General features: G+C 44.8%; 1 protein-coding gene across 3 annotated transcripts in view; it reads left to right on the forward strand.

The window, feature by feature from the left end:
• Positions 1 to 5,484: 5,484 nt before the first annotated feature.
• SLC26A2 (solute carrier family 26 member 2) overlaps positions 5,485 to 14,704 on the forward strand; it is a 33,672-nt gene continuing 24,452 nt past the window's right edge. Inside the window, exons 1-2 of one of the 3 annotated variants that reach the window (XM_077937336.1) lie at positions 5,514 to 5,770; positions 14,057 to 14,149. The gene's annotated coding sequence lies outside the window, so the exon portion shown is untranslated. Of the gene's footprint in view, positions 5,771 to 14,056; positions 14,150 to 14,704 lie in introns of all 3 variants that reach the window. The other 2 variants (XM_015141224.3, XM_077937337.1) reach the window with 2 other exon arrangements.

The raw sequence follows: 14,704 nt of genomic DNA on the forward strand, positions 1-14,704 counted from the left end.
CTAATTTTTTAAAATTTTTTGTAGAGACCAGGTCTTGCTATGTTGTCCACACTGGTCTCAAGCTATCCTCTTGCCTCAGCCTCCCAAAGCGCTAGGATTACAAGCGTGAGCCACTGCACTCTCTCTCTCTGTGACTTTTGAGGCTAGATCCTAAAAGGTTATGCAGCATCCTTGTTACTGCTGGGACACTGGCTCTTGAAGCCTTCACCTAGCATTTAATCACAAACTGCCCTGAAACTGTGTGAGAAAGCCTAAACTAGCCCCTGCAGAGAGACATAAGGAGAAGCCCTGCAACTGTATGAAGGAGGAAAGAGCTGTCCAGCTGGCAGTCAGCTGCTCTAGCCCTGATTCTGTCCCAACTCTAGCCACTATCTACAGTCACACTGCATCTCTCTGAGAGATCCCAAGCCAGAACCACCCTGCAAGTCTTTGCCAAATTCCTGACCCACAGAAACTGAGAAAAAAATAAAAAGATTATTGTTGCTTTAAGCTTCTACCTTTTGGAGTAATTTATTCAGCAATAGACAGAAAGCAGTTCTGTATGCACTGATATAAAGTAATCTTCAACACATAATTTTTAAAAAGGAACAGAATGGTATGAATTCTATGCCCCTCTTGTTTAAAAAACATATATAGAGAGTCTTATATATGCATATAATTGTGGTTTGCCAACCCCAGGTGTGCTTAGAATCTCTAGTGGGGCTGGGAGCAGTGGCTCACACCTGTAATCCCAATACTTTGGGAGGACAAGGTGAGAGGATCGCTTGAGATCAGGAGTTCAAGGGCAATCTGGGCAACACAGCAAGACTCCATCTCTATAAAAAATACAAAAATTATCCAGGTGTGGTGGCACGTGCTTGTAGTCCCAGTTACTTGGGAAGCTGAGGTGAAAAGGTCACCTGAGCCTGGGGCAGTTGAGGCTGTGGTGAGCCATGATTGTACCACTGTACTCCAGCGTGGGCAACAGAGTGAGACCCTGTTTCAAAAAAAAAGGAAAAAGAAAAAAAGAATATCCTGGGGAGCTTTTTAAATTTTTTATTTCTAAAATTTATTTTTATTTTAGATTCAGGGTGTACATGTGCTTGTTTGTTACATGGGTATATACATACTGGAGGGAATTGAGTTTCTAGCGTACCCAATACCCAAATACCCAAACGGTGAACATTGTGCCCAACAGGCAATTTTTAGGTTTCTTTCTCTTTTTTTTTGAGACAGAGTTTCGCTCTTTAGCCCAGACTGGAGTGAAGTGGCACGATCTGGGCTCACTGTAACCTCTACCCCTTGGGTTCAAGTGATTTTCCTGCCTCGGCCTCCTGAGTAGCTGGGATTACAGGTGGCTGTCACCATGCCTGGCTAATTTTTGTGTTTTTAGTAGAGTCGAGGTTTCACCGTGTTGGCCAGGCTGGTCTCAAACTCTTGACATCAGGTGATCCACCCGCCTTGGCCTCCCAAAGTGCTGGGATTACAGGCATGAGCCACTGCACCCAGCCCTGACAGGTAATTTTTCAACCCTCGTGCTCCTCTTTTGGAGTCTCCAGTGTCTGTAATTTCCATCTTTATGACCATGTGTACCCATTGTTTAGTTCCCACTTATAAGTGAGAACATGTGTGTTTGGTTTTCTGTTTCTGAGTTATTTTGCTTAGGATAATTGCCTTCGGCTCCACCCATATTGCTGCAAAGGACATGATTTTGTTCTTTTTCATGGCTGCATGGCAGGCTTTTAAAAGCTATCAATGTCTGAGTCCACTCAACACCAATAAAATTAGATCTGGTGGTGGGACCTAAACATTACCATTTTTTTAAAAGTTCCCCAAGAGACTCTTTTTTTTTTTTTTTTGAGACGTAGTTTCGCTCTTGTTGCCCAGGCTCAAGTACAATGGTGTAGTCTCTGCTCACTGCAACCTCCACCTCCTGGGTTCAAGCGATTCTCCTGCCTCAGCCGCCCGAGTAGCTGAGATTACAGGCACCCACCGCCACGCCTGGCTAATTTTTTGTATTTTTAGTAGAGACAGGGTTTCACCATGTTGGCCAGGTTGGTCACGAACTCCTGACCTTGTACAGAACTGAGAACTGCTGGTATAGAATAAACCTGGAAAGCAACACAGGAAAACGGGTGCTGTGTTTGCCTCTAGAAAGGTACACTGGGGTAAGAATTGGCTATGAGGAAGATTTACTTTTTACTGTAAACCCTTGACCTTTTTAATTTGTTTACTTTGTGTTACCTATTTCCAAGAACAATCGGAACTAACATTTTACAAAACGTTTTGTAAAAAAGTAAAATGGCCCAGGCATGGTGGCTCATGCCTATAATCCCAATACTTTGGGAGGCCAAGGCAGGAGGATAACTTGAGGCCAGGAGTTTGAGACCAGGCTGGGCAACATAGGGAGACCCCCATTTCTACAAAAATTAAAAAATTAGCTGGGTGTGGTGGCGTTTGGCCGTGGTTCTAACTACTCAGGAGGCTAAGGCGGGAGGATCACTTGAGCCCGGGAGTTCGAGGTTACAGGGATCTATAATTGCGCCACTGCACTCCAGCCTGGGTGACAGAGCAAGACCCTGTCTCAAAAAAAAAAAAAAAAAAAAAAAAAAAAAAAAAAAAAAAGACACTTATAGCAGTGAAAATGAAGCCTGAATAGCACAGTAGGAATAGCTCATTGAATCGTGGGAGTCCAGTGGGAGTTCAAGGTCCACTAGGGCCTCAGAGGAAGTGACTTGTCCCACCTGGGAAGAGTAGGTGGTCAGGAAGTGCTGAGGAGGTAAATCCTGAAGTGGCCCCAACCCAAAATGATCTCTTTGCTGGCCCACCATGACCCCAGTGCATACATCATTAGTTACACTTTGGAAAAGCTGTTTGGGAAGGGTAATGGCTATAAAATGTGGCCCTCCGGCTGCCAGTCACCTCTATGAACCCTGAGACCAACAGAAGGGAAAAAATGCCCAGGCTAGGGGTAAAGAGATCCAAGTGCTGCTGACGTGATGTCATCAAGGAGAAGCTAATTATTGGCCAGCTTTCCAGTAGCAGGGTTTTAGTTATTGTTCCCCCCACCCACCCCTCCACCCCCTGCCTTTGATTCCCGCTGTGGAGCGCTGGAACATCAGTGAAGGGAAGGTAGCATGGCAGACCAAAGTCTGGCTCCATAGAGCCCCTTGGGATGTGTGTGTGGAGGGCAGGAAGGGACCACAACAGTAAACAGCAGCCAGGGATGCTGAACTACGAGGCAGAGAGGCACCAATGGCCAACCTAAAGTTTCTTTACTAGCAGCTTCTCCAGGCCCCAGGCTACAGCTACATGTTCTTGGGTGCTGGCATGTCACAGCTCCCAGGTCAAAAATCCACCTCCGTCGCATCTCAAAATCCACCACTTGTTAGCTGAATAAACTTGGTAAGTAATAATATTCTGAGCCCCAATTTCTTCATCTGTAATGCAGATGAGTATGTATGAAATAAAATCAAAGAATGATAGGCAGTATTAAATTCGACAGGTCTAGTGTTTTTTGTTTGTTTGTTTGTTTGTTTGTTTTTGAGATGGGATCTCACCTGTCACCCAGGCTGGAGTGCAGTTGCACGATCTCGGCTCACTGCAACCTCTGCCTACAGGGCTCAAGCTGTCCTCCCACCCCAGCCTCCTGAGCAGCTGGGACTACAGGCACATGCTACCACGCCTGGCTACTTTTTTCTATTTTTTGGTAGAGATGGGGTTTCCCCGTGTTGTCCAGGCTGGTCTCTAACTCCTGAGCTCAAGTGGCTTACAGGCATGAGCCACCACGCCTGGCCAAATTTGGCCAATCTTTATTGGTGTCTGTTATATGCAAGATCCTGGCTTCCCAAAATAGACAAGAAAACAAATACATAAATGAATAAATAAATAAATAAATTTTACCTGCAAGGATGGGAGTGGATTCTTGCATTTGCATAGCACAGGGAGGGTAGTGGTTGAGAGTGGGCTTTGCAGTCAGATATGACTGTGTTAAAATCATGCTGCCGTCACTTATTAACTATGGGACGTTGGGCAGATCCCCTAACATCTCTGAGTCTCATTTCTTCTCCAAAAACACAAGAATCATACTATAGTACCTCCTCTAAAGCTGTTGTGAGGATTAACTTATATAATGAATGTGAAGAGTTCTGCACAGGCACATGATAAACATCCAGAAACTGTTATTCTGCTTGTTGTGCAATCTATAGGGCTTAAACAAAGGACTTCACACTGATTGCCTTACCTGACCCTCTCCAGGACTCTGGGTGCTAGGGCATTAACTACCCTTTGAAAGGTGAAAACATCGATGTCCATTGAGGTGAAATGATTTGTCCTCAGCCACAAGGGGCAGCATCAGGAGTAGAACCCAGGTGTTCGTCTTCTGATTCCCAAGACAGCTGATGACTTTTTGGAAACTCTGAATCTGATGGGTAACAGAAACCTGGGATCATCTCTAGATAAGTAATGACTGTGAAGACGTTCACCGGAAAGGGAAGGAAAGGAAGTTTATCATGCTTCCTTCACAGGCCCTCCTTCACCCCCATCTGGTGGGCCCGTGCAAGCTACAAACAAGGTGAGGAATAAACAAATTAATACATACTCAACAGTGGCCAGTTCGAGGCAGATCATTAAATCAAGATGACCTGAAAGGATGTGACTGACTGGCTAGTTTACACAGGGTGGTCAGGGACGGCCTCGCTGCGGAGAGGGCTGGTGTTTTGGGTGAGACCTGAGAGACCGAAATCAACTAGCCAGAACCAATGTTTAGGTCCCTAAAGAGAACAAGCGTGGCGAGCAAAGGGGGCCAGTATGGGTGGAAATCAGCGAGGGAGGGGGGCAGAGATGAGTGCCCGAAGCACACAGTAACTTGAGGGCATAGGGAGGGTTTGATTTTACCTACAAATGCCATGAAACCCACTAAGGATTTTAGCAAAAACTACAATTACATTTTAATTTACATTTTAATTTTTATAGAGACAAGGTTCCGCTATACTGCCCAGGTTGGTCTACCCCTGGGTTCAAGCGATCCTCCCTACTCGGCCCCCCAAAGTGCTGGGATTACAAGCGTGAGCCACTGCGCCTGGCCTTTTAATTTACATTTTAGTCTTCTGGTTACTGGAATCTTTGATGGGAAATGAGTTATAGTGGGACAAGAGCCTCTAACATTCTAGGAGACCTTTTCCCGTTCGGGGACTCAATTTCCCCTTCTACAAAGGCGGGTGGGAGGGAACAGGGTCCCAAGAAGTACTGGATAAAGACGTGGCCGATCGCAAACGCTGAGCCCTTCAAAACTATGGGCAGAGTGCTTCCGCACCTCTTCTGCTATTTCACCCTGGCCACAAGCTAGCCGCCGAGGCCGGTCATTTGCTCTCTCAGCCGAAGAGTCAACGCCACAAAGGAAGGGGCGGAACCTCCCTAAGAATCCGTGCAAGTGTGGGCTCTTCTGTCCAGGGCAGCAAATCGCGAGGAGGAGAGTAGTCAGAGGGCGGCACCCTCCCCGGTCTGGGCGGAGTTATTGGCTGGTGGTAGCGTCGCTCGTTCGGCAAAACTACGTGACGGCCTCGGCCGCGGGCGTTTGCACTGGCTCCGCATCCGGCACCTCTTCGCCGGTCCCCGCCACGCCCGTAGGTCCCGCCAGCCGGGCCCCGCCTCCTCAGGAGTCCGAGCGATGGGCGGGGAAAGGGACGGGCAGGTCTAGCTCTGTCGGCGCCGCGGTGTCCAGCTCAGTCCTGCAACGGTGGAAGACGCGTGCCGCGGCGCCTGGTTGTGTGGGGCGGCCCGGCCCCGAGAGGTGAGAATAGGGAAGCGGACTAGGGAAGAGGACTAGGGAAGAGGGAGGGAGCGGTGGTGGCCGCCACGCGGTCAGCGGGCCCCTGCCAGAGTCATTCTGCCTGGGTCCCCGCGCGGTAGAATCCTAGATGAGGGGTCGCCGCCGTGGAGCGGGACGTGCTTCTGGTTATTTCCCGGGTGGTCTGGGGCCGGGCGAGTGGCGCTGCACCCCTGTGATCCGGGCCCGCCCCTCTGGCTGGCGGCTGCCCACCCACCCTCCATCCCGCATATCTCGCCGGGTGCCACGCACTCCGCTGCTTTTCCAGTCGTCGTTGATCCGTCTCGAACCTAGATATCTGGAATCGGGATCCGGGAGATAGGAGCCACCACCACCTCGAACAGATGGGGAAACAGGCCGAGACGGGCGAGACGGCTTGGTTATCTTGGTTACGTGGTGGCTCACGCCTGTAATCCCAGCACGTTGGGAGGCCGAGGCGGGCGGATCACCTGAGGTCGGAAGTTCGAGACCAGCCTGGCCAACATGGAGAAACCCCCATCTCTACTAAAAATACAAAATTAACCGGACGTGGTGGTGCATGCCTGTAATCCCAGCTACTCAGGAAGCTGAGGCAGGAGAATCGCTTGAACCTGGGGGGCGGAGGTTGCGTTGTGCCATTGCACTACAGCCTAGGCAACAAGAGCGAAACTCCATCTCAAGGAAGAAAAAAAAAAATCACACACCCGATTAAGTGCAAAATCAGGACTTGTTCTTTCTGATTCATACACTAAGTTGGAATTATTTCACTGGATGGATGGAAACACTGAGAAGACAGAGAGGGCCCAGAGCCTTGCCTAAAATTACACAGCAAGTCTTTTGCAGAGCTAGGACTTGTACCCAGCTCTCCAAACTCATAGACTATCAGGCTGGGCTCCTTCCCTGCACAGATTGGGGACCACAGTGAGTTAGAAACGTTCAGAACTTAAATTGCCTTCCGGCACCCATTCTAGTTAACCTGTTTTTTCTCCTTATCCCCAACAGTTCTTTATGTGAAATCTACAACTAATATGATATGCAATACTAAATTAAGCAGAACTTTTTGTTTTTGAAAATTGAATCAATAATAAATGGAGGGCCAAAGCTGTTGGAAAGGAATGAACCCTTTAAAAACAAACAGGAATCTCAAGGCAGGAGATAGCAAGGGACAGAGACTAATAGCTATTGTTTATTGAGTAAATGCTATGTGCCAGGCACTGTGGTAGGTAGTTGTGTTAGCCTTACAAACCAGCAAGTTAGGTAATGTTACCCCATTTTACAGGTCAGAAATTGATGCTGAGTAAAGTGAAGTTTTACCCAGTGCCATATAACTGCTGAACAGTATAGCTGGGATCTGAACAGAGATCTGTTTGACTTCCAGAATATATCCAGTGATTGTCCAAGTGTGGTCCTAAGCTCACTGGTTCAGCATCATCTAGGGTGCGGAGCCCTGGATCTCATCCTGGATTTACAGGGGTGGTCCTAAGAAGCTAACAGCTCTCTGTAAAATTATTGTACTGTAATGTGTTGCCTCCTAGGGGAAGATCTAGAGATGAACATACTATGGGCTAGAGGTAATTTTTGAGGGGAAAAAAACATTAATTACACTTTTTATATATTTCTGATTTGACTTTTGTTTTGCAGACCAGGTCTCACTTTGTCATCCAGGCTAGAAGTGCAGGGGCGCGATCTAGGCTCACTGCAGCATTGACTTTGTGGGTTCAAGCAATCCTTCCACCTCAGCCTCCCGAGTAGCTGGGACCACAGGTGCACGCTACCATACCTGGCTAGTTTTTGTACAGATGGTGTTTCACCACATTGCCCAGTCAGGTTTCAAATTCCTAAGCTCAAGCAATCCTCCTGTCTTGGCCTCCTGAAGTGCTGGGATTACAGGCATGAGCCACTGTGCCCTGCCCACACTTTTTTTTTTTATTTTTTCCCCATGATTGACAGAAGGATAATCACGCTTTTAGAGAACATAAACCCCCAGGCAGATGCTTGACAAGCTGTAATTTCTTGACGTAAGTTTGGTTTTGGCATGTGGGGGCAGAAGAGTGGGGTTGGAGAGTTAAGTGAGAATGGGGAAAGTAACTCCTTTTTCCTTATCATGTAGCTGTTAAATTCTAATTCACTCAACAGATACTTGCCAAGCATTTATAAGGTGCAAGACATGTTCAAGACACTGAGAATACAGCTTTGAACAAAACAGAGCAAGTCACTGCCCTCATGAGAAAGACAATTAACAATGTGTAGTATGTAATGGTGAGAAGAGCTATGGAGAAAAATAAAGCAAAGGGCATAGGAGTGCAAGGCAGGGCTGGGCCCAGGAGGAAGACATGGAAATGGCAGTAATGGCAGTGGTGCATATATATATATATATATATATATATATTTATTTATTTATTTATTTATTGAGACAGAGTTTCACTCTTGTTGCCCAGGCTGGAGTGCGGTGGCGCGATCTTGGCTCACTGCAACCTCTGCCTCCTGGGTTCAAGTGATTCTGCTGTGTCAGCCTCCCCAGTAGCTGGGATTACAGGCACACGACACCATGCCTGGCTCATTTTTTGTATTTCTTTTTTGTTGTTGTTGAGACGGAGTCTCGCTGTGTCTCCAGGTTGGAGTGCAGTGGCGCAATCTTGGCTCACTGGAACCTCTGCCTCCCGGGTTCAAGCGATTCTCCTGCCTCAGCCTCCCAAGTAGCTGGGACCACAGGCATGTGCCACCATGTGCAGCTAATTTTTCTATTTTTAGTAGAGATAAGGTTTCACCATGCTGGCCAGGATGATCTCAATCTCTTCACCTTGTGGTCCGCCCACCTCCACCTCTCAAAGTACTGGGATTACAAGCATGAGTCACCGCGCCTGGCCTAATTTTTTGTGTTTTTTAGTAGAGACGGGGTTCCACCATGTTGGCCAGGCTGGTCTCTAACTCCTGGCCTCAGATGATCCACCTGCCTTGGCCCCCCAAAGTGCTGGGATTACAGGCATGAGCCCCTGCACCCGGCCTGCTATTTTATATTTTTGTTTAACTTTTTTTTTTCTGGTACAGATGAGGCCTTGCTATGTTGCCCAGGCTGGCCTCAAACTCCTGGCCTCAAAGTGATCTTCCTGCCTTGGCCTCCCAAAGCACTGGGATTACAGACATGAACCACTGTGCCTGGCCTCTATTTTATATATTGTATCTAGGAAGGGACTAATTTATAAGGTGTCATTTGAGGCTGGGCAACGTGAGCAAAGGCCCTGAGGGCAAAGGCTGCTTAATATTTTCATGGACTGGTGATTGGAACATTAGGGCTGCATGGGAGGAAGCAAGACAGTGGCGGTTTCAGGCTCATTCATAGAAGCTTATACCAACGTTTTTAGACCATATTTGGTAGGAGATAGGGAGCCAGTGCAGGTTTTTGGGGAGCATATCGAAATGGTTGACGTCATCTTGCTAATGAATGCGTCTTTCGAAGAAGAGGCATAGTGCTTTAAAAATGTAGGTTCAGGATGGGCACCGTGGCTCACGCCTGTAATGCTAGCAATTTGGGAGGCCATGGCAGGCAGATCACTTGAGCTCAGGAGTTCAAGTCAGCCTGGACAACATGGTGAAAACGTGTCTCTACAAAAAATACAAAAAAATAGCTGGGCATGGTGGCATGCACTTGTGGTCCCAGCTACTCAGGAGGCTGAGGTGGGAGGATTGCTTGAACCTGGGAGATGGAGATTGCAGTGAGCCAAGATCATGCCACTGCACTCCAGCCTGGGTGACAGAGTGAGATCCCATCTCAAAAAAATAAAAAATAAATGTAGGTTCAATATTAGAGGAAACTGAGTGACCATTATACAGGAACTGTGTACTATTTTTGCAACTTTTCTGTAAGTCTACAGTTATTTCAAAATAAAACTGTTTTAAAAAATAAAAAAAAATGTAGGTTTAATAAAGTGTTTAAGGCTGAACTATGTCTGCAACTTTCAAATAGTTCAGAAACAACAACAAAACCCATGTAAGTATGGAGAGAGAGTGTGTTAACATCTTATGAATTATAAAATTGCTAAATAGGTGAATTGTTAGTGTGTAAGTGTTTCATGTATCATTCTTTCAATTTTTCTGAAGATTTAAAAACAGCTTCAAAATAAGCAATCAAGTAACAGTATAGGTTCAAGTCATGATTCCCCTGCTTACAAGCTGCATGTGGCCAGGCGCGATGACTCATGCCTGTAATCCCAGCACTTTGGGAGGCCAAGGTGGGCGGATCACTTGGGGTCAGAGTTCAAGACCAGCCTGGGCCGGGCGCGGTGGCTCAAGCCTGTAATCCCAGCACTTTGGGAGTCCGAGGCGGGTAGATCACGAGGTCAGGAGATCGAGACTATCCTGGCTAACATGGTGAAACCCCATCTCTACTAAAAATACAAAAAACTAGCCGGGCGTGGTGGCGGGCGCCTGTAGTCTCAGCTACTTGGGAGGCTGAGGCGGGAGAATGGCGTGAACCCGGGAGGCGGAGCTTGCAGTGAGCCGAGATCACGCCACTGCACTCCAGCCTGGGAGACACAGCGAGACTCCGTCTCAAAAAAAAAAATAAATAAAATAAAAAAATAAAATAAAATAAAATAATAAAAAAAAAGACCAGCCTGGCCAACATGGTGAAACCCCGCCTCTACTAAAAATAGAAAAAATTAGCCAGGTGTGGTGGCACGTGCCTGTATTCCCAGCTACTCAGGAGGCTGAGTCAGGAGAATCGCTTGAACCTGGGAGGTGGAGGTTGCAGTGAGCTGAGATCGCACCATGGCACTCCAGGCTAGGGAACAGAGTGGACTCCATCTCAAACAAAAAAAAAGAAAAGAAAAGTCGTGTGAAGTACTGGAAAATTATTTCCAAACTACATATTCTAGTCTAGTTTGTTTATTTTTATTGAAATATATATATGTGTATATATATATATTTTTTTCTTACACTGTAGTTCTTACCAGCCTAGTTTGAGATTTTTCCATATAAGAAAGGAGACTTTGGTTGTTGACTTGTTCACATTAATGTCAGGTCAATGTTAAGACTTCAGGTTTTCCAGAAACTTGAGATCTTTAAGTTGTTATTAGGTTGACTCTAGTTTTCCTGTAATTATCTGATGTATATACACTTACAGAGACTGGCATAGGCAATCCATTAGAGGAAAAAGGTTAGGAGTCAGGATACTTGGGTTCTGGATCCATCTCTGCCTTTAAGTAGCAAACGATTTCACTAATCCGAACCTTTATTTTATTTTATTTTATTTTTTGAGGCAGAATCATGTCTGTCGCCTAGGCTAGAGTGCAGTGGCGCAATCTCACCTCACTGCAACCTCTGTCTCCTGGGTTCAAGTGATTCTCGTGCCTCAGCCTCCCAAGTAGGAGGGATTATAGGCATGTGCTACCATGCCTGGCTAATTTTTGGATGTTTAGTAAAGATGGAGTTTCACCATGTGGGCCAGGCTGGTCTTGGACTCCTGAACTCAAGTGATCCGCCTGCCTTGGCCTCCCTAAGTGCTGAGATTATAGTTGTAAACCACTGGTACCCAGCTGAACCCTTATTTCTTACCAAAAAATCATGGCAGTTGGATTTCTTGATCTCTGTCTAGCTCTAAAGACCTGTAATTCAAGAAAACTGCCACTTAATGATTTGATCATTTAGTTTGAACTATCTCATGGTTGGGACAGAGGGTTATGACTGCCTGGAGTGGGCTCCTGACAACAGGTTAATTTTTCTATTGACTCTCACTGCCTGTGGTTTTAGATTGTGTTATGTGTTAAAAGCAGTTACTTAAACACACATAAACAAACACGCATACCACACCATATTCACAACAGGTTGTGAAGTTCAGTTTTAAATGGCCTAGGTTTCTTAGGAAAATCCCAGTACAGGTTGAGTATCCCTTATCTGAAATGCTTGGCACTGGCAGTGTTGCCGATTTCTGATTTTTTTTTTTTTTTTTTATATTTGCTTTCTACTTACTAGTTGAGCATCTCTAATCTGGAAATCCAAATTGCTCCAGTGAGCATTTCTTTTGAGCATCATGTTGGTGCTCAAAAGTTTCGGATTTTGGTGCATTTCGGATTTTGGATTTTTGGATTAGGGATACTCAACCTGTATGTGATTAATATGTCATCAAATATATCCAATGAAGCTGTCATATTTTAAGACTAAATATAACTGTTTTTAGAAAAATATTACAAAAAGAAAGAAAACATTGCTTAGGTACTTCCTCCCAAAGTTAGTTGTATGTGTTTGGGGACGTAAGAAATACATTTCCCAAGGCTGCGTATCCAGAGTATGGGAATATTCAGTGATGATTTCTTAGGAATTAAAATAGAAACTGCAATTGAAAACAAAAGGACATAGTTGGGTACAGCGGTATGTGTCCGTAATACCAGCTAACCTGGAAGCTGAAGTGGGGAATCACTTGAGGCCAGGAGTTCAAGGCAGCAGTGAACTATGATCGCGCCTATCAATGGCCACTGCACTGCAGTCTTAGCAACAGAGTGAGACTGTGTCTCTTAAAGAAAAGAAAAAGAAAATTATGTAACAGGTTATATTCAAGCTACTGTTTTCTCCTTCAGATAAAAATTCTTATTTTTTAAAAAGCTATTTTTATAGCTTTATTGTAGTGTAACTGACATACAATAAACTGTACATATTTAAAAGGTACTCTCTCTGTATATATTAAAAACTGTCACCACAATCGAGATAGTGAACATATCCATCAATCCCCAGAATCTCCTCATGCCCCTTTGTAATCTCTCCCTCCTACCCTTCCTTACTTCCTATCCCAAAATAACCACTGATTTACTTTCTGTCACTAGAAATTAGTATAGACTTTTTAAATGTATTTCTTTTGGTGGAGGTGTCAGGAAATGAACTTGAGGACTGATTAGTTTGCATTTTGTAAAGTTTTTGTCCCTGAAATCTCCATCTAATATTAATACAGTGTACGATGCAGTGGCATGAAGTATGTGCATAATGGTGTGTAACCATTACTACTATTTATTTCCAAAACTTGAAATTGAAACTCTATAACCAGTAACTCATCACTTCCCCCAGTACCCAGTAAACTCTTATCTTCTGTCTTTATGAATATGCCTATTCTCTCTCTCTCTGTCTCTGTGTGTTTGTATTGTTGTTGTTCTGTCACCTGGACTAGAGTGCAGTGGCATGATCATAGCTCACTTCAACCTTGACCTCCTTGACTCAAGCAATCCTCCTTCCCCAGCCTCCCAAAGTGCTGGGATTATAAGCATGAGCCACCCTGCCTGGCCCATTTTGCCTTTTCTAGATATTTTGTATAGGTAGAATCATTCAATACTTGTCCTTTTGTGTCTTTTTTTTCTTTTAAGATCCAGGTCTTTTTTCTTTTCTTTTCTTTTCTTTTTTTTTAGTTTGCATCATGTCTGTCTTTTGCTTAACATAATGGTGTTAAGGTTCATACGTGTTGTAGATGAAGAGTATCAGAACTTAATTCCTTTTTAATAGTCAAATAATATTCCATTTGATGGTTATACCATGCTTTATCTGTTCATCTGTTGATGGACACTTGGATTGTTTTCACCTTTTGACTATTGTAAATAGTGTTGTTATGAACATTAGTATACAAATATCTGTTTGAGTTACAGTTTTTAGTCCTTTGAGTATAAGCGGAATTGCTAGGTCATATAGCAGTGCTGTGTTTAACTTTTTGAGGAACCACCAAACTGTGTTTCACAGTGTTAACACCGTTTTACATTTCTACCAGCAATATGTATCAACTGTCTTTTTTTCTTCTTTTTTTTTTTTTTTTTTTGAGACAGAATCTTGCTTTGTCACCCAGGCTGGAGTGCAGTGGTGTGATCTCCGCTTACTGCAAGCTCTGCCTCCCGGGTTCACGCCATTCTCCTGCCTCAGCCTCCAGAGCAGCTGGGACTACAGGCGCCCACCACCTCGCCTGGCTAATTTTTTTTTTTTTTGTATTTTTAGTAGAGACGGGGTTTCATCATGTTAGCCGGGATGGTCTTGATCTCCTGATCTCGTGATCCGCCTGCCTTGGCCTCCCAAAGTGTTGGGATTACAGGTGTGAGCCATCGCGCCTGGCCTCAATTGTCCTTTTTTTGAGACGGACTCTTGCTCTGTTGCCCAGGCTGGAGTGCAGTGGCACAATCTTGGCTCACTGCAACCTCCACCTCCTGGGTTCAAGCAATTCTTTGTGCCTCAGCTTCCTGAGTAGCTGGGATTACAGGTGCGCATGTGCGTACCACTACACCCAGCTAATTTTTGCATTTTTGGTAGAGACAGGGTTTTGCCATGTTGCCCAGGCTGGTCTCGAACTCCTGACCTCAAGCGATTCACCCACCTTGGCCTCCCGAAGTGCTGGGATTACAGGTATGAGCCACTGCGCCCAGCCTCAATTGTCTTTTAAAGAAACAAAAATCAAAATTTTGTCCAACAAAAATCAAAGCTAATTCTTCTTGGAGAATTTTTCGTTAAAATAACTTTTTAAAATAAAAACCAATCTTTCCATCAAAAATGATTTATTAGATACTTCCTGTATGTGCCTAATTCTATGCTAGGTATTACGATAGTACACAAAAAGTGGAGAACATCTTGAATAATTTTAATCTAGTTAGGAAGATAAAGCACATATTCAACAAACATTTATTGAACATATAAATGGAATTCAGACGAGAATGAGATACTGTATACCTTTCCCTCCACCCTATTTATTTTTCCAATTTTGGCTTCTCTCCTGTACTTGAGAACCACATTTCTAATTGCCTGCTGGACATACCATCTGGACATATTACAGAAATCTCAAATCTAAAAAACCCAAAGTCAGATTTTTTGCTGCTTCCTATCTTTCCATTTTCTTCTCCATCTTCCTATATATCATCCTTCCTTTTGTGTGGTCCCTCAGAATTCATCTTAGATTTGTCTGTG

The sequence above is a fragment of the Macaca mulatta genome, chromosome 6 (assembly GCF_049350105.2).
Source record: "Macaca mulatta isolate MMU2019108-1 chromosome 6, T2T-MMU8v2.0, whole genome shotgun sequence".
Classification (NCBI taxonomy): domain Eukaryota; kingdom Metazoa; phylum Chordata; class Mammalia; order Primates; family Cercopithecidae; genus Macaca; species Macaca mulatta.